We start from the raw sequence: 7,800 nt of genomic DNA on the forward strand, positions 1-7,800 counted from the left end.
TAAGTACTGCAATATTATATTCATAATGCTAACTTTTGAAATAAATTCATAAACTGGCAGATTCTGGGGCTGATTTTTCACACGTAATAGATTATAATGCAGTGCAGCTATGACTGGAAACACTGGTGGCTGGGGTGGGGAACTCCCCTCCCCACACACACTACCTCCACCAACATTTCGATTAAAAAAGGTATAAATGCACCAATGAGTAAACTGTTTGAATTTGTGGAACTACTTGCAAAAATGTTTCAATTTGAAGAGGGGATGCAGTAAACATTTTGCTGATCTATAATGATGCCACTCCATGAAGTATGGAAACCACTGGTTTAGGGAAATGCAAATTTGATAGTTTAAATTTAGATTAGAAGTGTTATCTTAAAGACAGTGGAGAGGAAAGTCATTTAAAATAATGCCCTCAGACTGACTAGAGAAATTAAATATTTTTTATTTCATTTCCAGAAGTCAGCTTGTGTCAATAACTTTACCATCCCGATACTGAATTTCTTTTTATTTTTCCCCTATCAATTACACATGTACAAAAAGATTTGTTAACATTGTTGTTTTCAAAAACTTGTATTTAACTAAATAAATAAAAAATATAAAGCACTCATTTCCCATCTACCCCCCCCCCCCCAAGGAATTATACTTAGGGAATGGTGTAAACTGTCTGAACAGTGGGCTCAGATGGCAAAGCAATGTCACATTCCTCTTTCAGTGTTAGTTTGACACTTCCCTAAGATCACAGAATATACAGTCGTATGAATGAAGGTTTCTGTATGATGATCCTCTAACTCTGAGGTGGCTCCCGCAAGAAATTGTTACATTTCCATACATACAGGATCTGAAAGATTGATACTCCAATTTTAAAAACCCAGTAGCACATTGGCAGATTTTTTTTCTCTTCTGTTTGTAATACTGTCTGGTTTGCAAAACTAAAATATTACATTTAATGAATGCAGCAGTTATTTTTTAAAAACTGCATTTATTCCAGTTCATCCTCAATTTGATGCTAGTTTATAACCTAGCTTCCAATAGAAATATTTGAAATTTTGTTTAATTCAAACAGAGTACTTTCATTACACCACACCTCATACTGCTGTTTTGGGTATACTGTGAGATATGAACATGTCTGACAAAGAAAATTGGTGTTCAAAGATTCAGCAGTTCTCCCTGGAAACTGGCAAAAGTAAATACACATCTACTACTTCCAAGAGGATACATCAGCTACTGTATTCGCTTAGTAAATTTTTGTAAACAACAGACATGTTACAGTATCTTCCCAGTTTCCTCAACTAGTGATACGATAAATATATCAGTGAAATGTTAATTATCAACGGCTACATCTGGGAGAGGATAAGGCTACTGTTTAGCCTGTGACATACAGGAAGTTTCATTTAGTATTGCAAAAATTGCAGGCTTAACACAAAGATACATGAACACTAAAAAAAATGTAATTTGTTACTGGCTGCTGTTCACAACCCAAAGAAGTATGCTGGTAAAAGTCAGCTCTAATTCTGATTATAGCCCTACCTCATTTACCATGGAAAATTATTTCCCAAAATATGGTCTTTAATCTTCAATGAATGCAGTACAGTATTGTATAAAATATCCATTTACAATCTGTGCTTCCATCACATATCCAGAAAAATTTACTCATTGCAACCACGATATATTTAATTTTTTTGACAATGAGCTGCCATGGGACAGATGTCAAGGTGAAAAAAAAAAAAGCAAGCATCCATGTGAAAAAGGCCATAAAATTTTGCATCATTTATGGGATTCAAGCTGCCATTTTCACACCTGGCATGGGAAGAGTGGAGAATATATCCACTATGCCACCTGCAAGGGCCTGAATTTACATTTGGGCATATAACACAATTGTCTAGGACCAGCTATTTGGAAGGGGCAAGAATAAGATGTATAGTATCAGTGTGGCTTCCAAACAACACTAGTTACACTCTACCATTCTAAATCTGATAATAAAGAACTTTGTGTAGAGGGCGGAAATGAGTAGTGCAATATTATTCCTGGCCATTTGACTACCACGCAATAAACACCATGGAGTCCTGGTGCTTGTTGTCTGGTACCCATCAATGCCACATGCAGACCAGCCCAAACTAATCACAAACTGCAGTTAACTTCAAGGATTATACTATGCATCCAAAAAGACCTGTGTTCTGCACAAGGATTATGGTGCCAGAACAGAGATCTGCTCACACTTTTACATTCTTTAGAATTTGAATTAAATTTTGTAGTAAATTTTCTGTATAATTTCTTTTGTTGCAAACACCTTGTATCACTATTTCTTTTAGGTTATATTCCTTTTCTTGCAAACAGTTGGGTCATGCCATTGCTTAAATATTTCAGGTTATCTATCTCTAAATGATTCTCCTGTTTTTAAATGAAAAAGTCTAACTCTCATCAAAATTTCCTTCAAATCTCATTCCAAACATAACCTGAAATGGTTTCTTTCATGTCTTGTTTTTTTCTACTTACAGGGTGTCCTGTATCACCCCAGAGAAACATGGCAGAGTTGAACTGATGTTCCAGATGCTGCCAATCATCAGACATACTATATGACTACTGCTGCTAACACTTAAACACAAAAGTAGAGCAGGAAAAAAAAAGAAAAGAATAATAGTATTTATCATTGAGAACTACCTGAGAGTCAGTGGCATATTTAAGACAAAAAGTAGGTGTCACGAGAGAATACATATATAGAAATTTAGCTAATGCTAAATTTCTATAGATGTATTTAAACGAAATTTGACATTAGCAAAGGCACATGATGCAAGAAAGCAAGCTTATATAGCATCAGCCAGAAAAAAAAAAAAAAAACCTTATTTCCACCTATCCACTCGCTTCAAATGTTTGTCAAGCTCTGCCTTGAATCTATTTAAGCTACCAACTTCTACGACAGATGGAAGTTTGTTCCATCAATCAACCACCTGCTGGCTAAAGGCAAACTTCTGCAGATCTATCCTACAACAGTCTTTCCTCAATTTGAATTTATGCCCTCTCAGGTAATTCTTCTGAGCGAGAGGAAGAATCCCATCAGCATTGAGCATGCTCAAACAATTCAAAATTTTATATGCCTCAATCAGATCACCTTGCAGGTGCCTAGTCTCCAGACACTAATTTGCAAAAGCCTTTCTTTGTAAGAGTTAACCCCTTTGTTCAATTCACTAATCTTGTTGCCTTTCTCTGTATTCGTTCCAACAGCTCTACATCCTTCTTAAAATGACACAACCAGACCTGTAGACAGTACTCAAGGAGGTGTGGCCTGACCATTGCCTTATACAAGAGGATAATCACCTTATTCCTGCTAGAAAAATTCATATCTGCCTGTACAATTACCCCCAGGTCTTTTCATTCTCTACCACTGTCAGTGTAGTACCACGGAGTTGATACGTTACTCTGGGGTTACTGCTTCCAATATGTAATACTAGTGCGTCCGTAGCCAGTTGGGAAGGAGCAACAGTGCGTAGCACAGGCTTCTTGATTAGACCGGGATTCGAGCCCGTCACCAAATAGGGAGGATGCTGAAAGGTCAGGGAATGACCACTGCATATCCCGGAGCAATATGGCCTTAGTTACTAATGCTCCTAAAAACCAAAACAACATATGTAATACTTTACATTTGTCAATGTTAGATTTCATTTGCGAACTCTCAGCCCATCTGCTCAACATTTCTAGATCTGTTGCAGCAGCATAATTGTCATTAACAACCCTGCCAACCTTATTGTCTGCAATCTTGGACATTAAGCCTGATATACCATCATCAATATCAATTATAAATACAGAAAACAACACTGAACCCTGAGGGACTGCACTAATAACAGTGGACAAAGACCAGTGTCCATTGATTTCCACCCTGTCTTCTCCTACTCAACCACCCCTTTATCCATAGCAGCAATTTGCCTCCAATGCCACACTGCTCCAATTTGTGCAGCAGTCTTCCATGTGCAACAGTATCAAAAGCCTTTCTAAGATCCAAGTATATAATATCAAAGTTATTCTTTGCATCCAGTTCCTTTGTGACTACATCATAGTATCCAATCAAATTAGTCAGGCAAAACGTCCCCTTAACAAACCCAGGCTGTATTCGAGCTATAACAGAATTCTTGTCCAGGTGATCCTGCAATACTTCTTTAAACATTGCCTCCATTAATTTCCCAAGGAACAAGCTAAACTAACAGTTACTGTAATTACCTATGTCTACCTTTGATCCTCCTTTGTGGATTGGGGTCACATTTGCACATCTCCAGTCTATGGGTACCTCCCCTGAATCCAAGGAAGCTCTCATAATTATGGCTAAGTGTTTACTTACTTCCTTTGCTGCCTCTTAATATAACTGGATAGATTCCATCCACCCCACATGCCTTATGTTCATCTTAACAGTTTCTCCTCCACTTTACTCTTAGTTATTACAAAATCATCTAGCTCACTGCTTGTTGTTTGTTTATTTGGTTTTTGAAGAGCATTAGCAACTAAGGCCATATTGCTCCGAGATATGCGATGGTCATTCCCTGACCTTTCCGCATCCTCCGTATTTTGTGGTGACAGGCGCGAACCCTGGTCTAATCAAGAAGCGTGTGCTTTGCACTGCTGCTCCTTCCCACCTGGCTACGGAGGCGCCACCTATCTCACTGCCAGAATTTACTTCACCTCTGGCATTCCCCTTCCTGAATAACTCGTGTGAATGTAGTTGCAATAGTTTGTTAGCTACCTGAGCAGGATCATCGACAGTTGAACCATCCATATCAAGTGGACCAATCTGTTTCATCCCCTTCCTTCTAGAGTTTACATAAGTAAAGAACCCTGCTGTTTTTTTTTCTTTGCATCCTTTGCCAGATTTCTCGTAATCTGCCTAACATACTTTGTGACTTGGTTACAGACCAGCTTATTATCTATCATAGGCTTCAGTGTCACTTGTTATTTCATATGTATCCCATGCATTTTTTCTTCTGTCACATGTCTAATTTGTTCATCTGACATCTATTTAGGCCTAAACTAGAACAATATTTCTTAGTTGGTATGCAACGCCTAGTAGCTTCCAAGATGAATTCTTTCAATGCTTTCCATTTTGAATTTGCTGTTGGTAACATCATCAGTTGGTCCCACCGTGTAGAATTTAAATACTGTCTCAGACGACCGTAGTTGCCTTTACTCCTGATGGTAGTTACTTCTTTGAGTAAATCCCACTTCAGCAGACTGTTCACTGCCACCTAGTGATTCCATTATCTGCAGATTCTTAATGCATGAAGAACCACTACTGATAATCAGATCAGGAGTATTACTCCTAGTTGCCTCCAGGACATGCTGATGAGAAAACAATAAATCCACAAAAACCTTGCTAGTGTGTCAGTGACCAGTCCCCAAATTCCAGTCAATATCTGGGAAATAAAATTAAAATCCCCCATTATAAGACGCTGATTTACTTGCCCACTCTGTTTCTCTGTACAAGTGCTCATTATACTCATCAGATTCATTAGGCCTAAAACACACCTCATTTTTCCTTTCCCAATGCTTATGTCACACTAGACAGACTCAACATTGCATTGTCCACTGACATCAATTGGATGCACTTGCTTAGATTTTGTGTTTCTTAACTAACAGCATAAACCCTCCCTGTCCTGTCAATCCTTTCTGTACACATTGTACTCCCCAAATTACAATTCTGCACTGCTTATGTCTGTGTGACCACATCTCCAACAATATCTGCCTTTGATGTCTTCACTAGCATTTCAAGCTCATCGAATTTATTAACTATATTCATAGCATTGGTGGACATGCAAGTATACACACACTTGTTGTTACACTTAGTTTCCTAACACTCGTATTTACTTGTTCCACTATGACTTCCAGCAGTACTGGAAGTTCCCATTGACTTGCATTTCACTTCTGCCAGAGGCTACCGTTAACTATTAGTCCATGTAACCCCCCCCCCCCAAGCTAGCATTGTTCCGACCCACTTAACTGTTCTTGCACTCTTTCTATTTAAGTGTATCCCGTCCCTGAAGAAAAAGTCTCCTATTAACAAGCATAGACCAGGCTGAGAAAAATTCTACCCCTTGAGCCTTGCACAATCTCTCCAGGGCTGAATTGATCAACAACGCTTTCATCATATACTCCCTCCTATCATGCATGTACATAATTTTAGACACTTTCAAGTTAGCATTGTAGAAGCTTATCCAGCACAGCCAAAAAAAAAAAAAACCCATTTCACCCATCTATTCAATCCAAAAGTTTGTCTATTTCTACCTTGAAGTTCTCTAAGCTATCAACTTTCACACATCTATTTTACGACTCTCTTTACTCAAATATGCAATCTGAGCAAGACGAAGAATTCCATCAGCATTGAGCTTGCTTAAACCATTCAACACATTGTACACCTCAATGAGATCATCTTGGAAGTACCTAGTCTCCAAATTCTGCAATTTGCAGCACTTGGTAAGATCAACCCTTTGTTCCACTAACAAATCTTGGCCTTCTGTGTACTTCTTCCAGCAGCACTACATCCTAAAATGAGGCATCCAGACCTTAGCATTAACATTAGTAGAGGCACACGATGGAAGAAGGTAAGCTTATGCAGTATCGGCCGAAAAACAAAAAAAAAAAACTGATTTAGCTCCTCCATTCATGCCAAATACCTGTCCAACCCAGCCTTAAATAAATTTAGGTTATCAACTTCCACAACAAAAAATGGAAGTCTGTTCCACCAATGAACTACCCACTGTCTAAAAGCAAACTTCCACACATCTATCCAACAAATGTCTCCTCAATTTCAATTTATGCCCTCTCAGGTGATTATTCTGAGCCAGGGGAAGAATCCCATCAGCATCCAGCTTGCTCAAACCATTCAAAGTTTTATACACCTCAATCATCACCTCACACCGGCCTAGTCTCCAGACACGTCTGCAAAATTTTACTCATTCCAGCAGCTCTACCCCCTTCTTAAAAATGAGGCCTCCACACCTGTATACAGTGCTCAAGGTGTGGCCTGACCATTGCCTTATACTAAGGGATAATCACCTTATCTCTGCTAGAAAAATTCCTGTATATCATTGAAGAGACACCGTGAGCTACTTTTGCAGACCGTCTGTACTGATCAGAAAACTTCATATCTGCCTGCACAATTACCCCCAGCTCCTTTTCATTCTCTACCAGTGTAGTACCACAGAGTTGATACGTTAATATAATAACCGTGGGGTGCAAAGTGATCACCCAGACTGAGTACACTCATAGACACAACCCGGTAGCCAGGATAATACATCAGAAGCTAGTGAGGAAATACCACTTGACCAAAGAAAGTGTACCATACTACAAGTACGAACCCCAGGCAGTACCAGAGACCCGAACTCACAAGCTGTACTAGGACTGCGCAAATAATATCGGGTAAGTCCATCCCGCACAAGAGACTGGACAAAACCCTTGTGGACAAGATGGAAAAGGCTACGTACCTGATTGACATTGCGGTACGGAATACTAGCAATGTCCCGAAAACCCATGAGTAAAAAATTAGGAAGTACACGAACCTGAGATATGAGATCAAGGAGATGTGGCATATGCAAGAAGTATCAACCATCCCGATCATCGTGTCAACAACTGGTATGATACCAAAGACTACATAGCAGTCTAGCAGCAATAGGTCTCCCAGCGAATACCTACAAGGAACTCCAGAAAGTCGCAATCCTGAATACCTGTAGGATAGTCAGATTTCCTCGACCGACAGTAACACCAGACATTACAACCACCCTATGTACTTGGTAGCAGTACCCGTCACAGGGTGGAAGCCCC

Source organism: Mastigoproctus giganteus, chromosome 2, assembly GCF_048544385.1.
Source record: "Mastigoproctus giganteus isolate SK-2022 chromosome 2, ASM4854438v1, whole genome shotgun sequence".
Taxonomy (NCBI): domain Eukaryota; kingdom Metazoa; phylum Arthropoda; class Arachnida; order Uropygi; family Thelyphonidae; genus Mastigoproctus; species Mastigoproctus giganteus.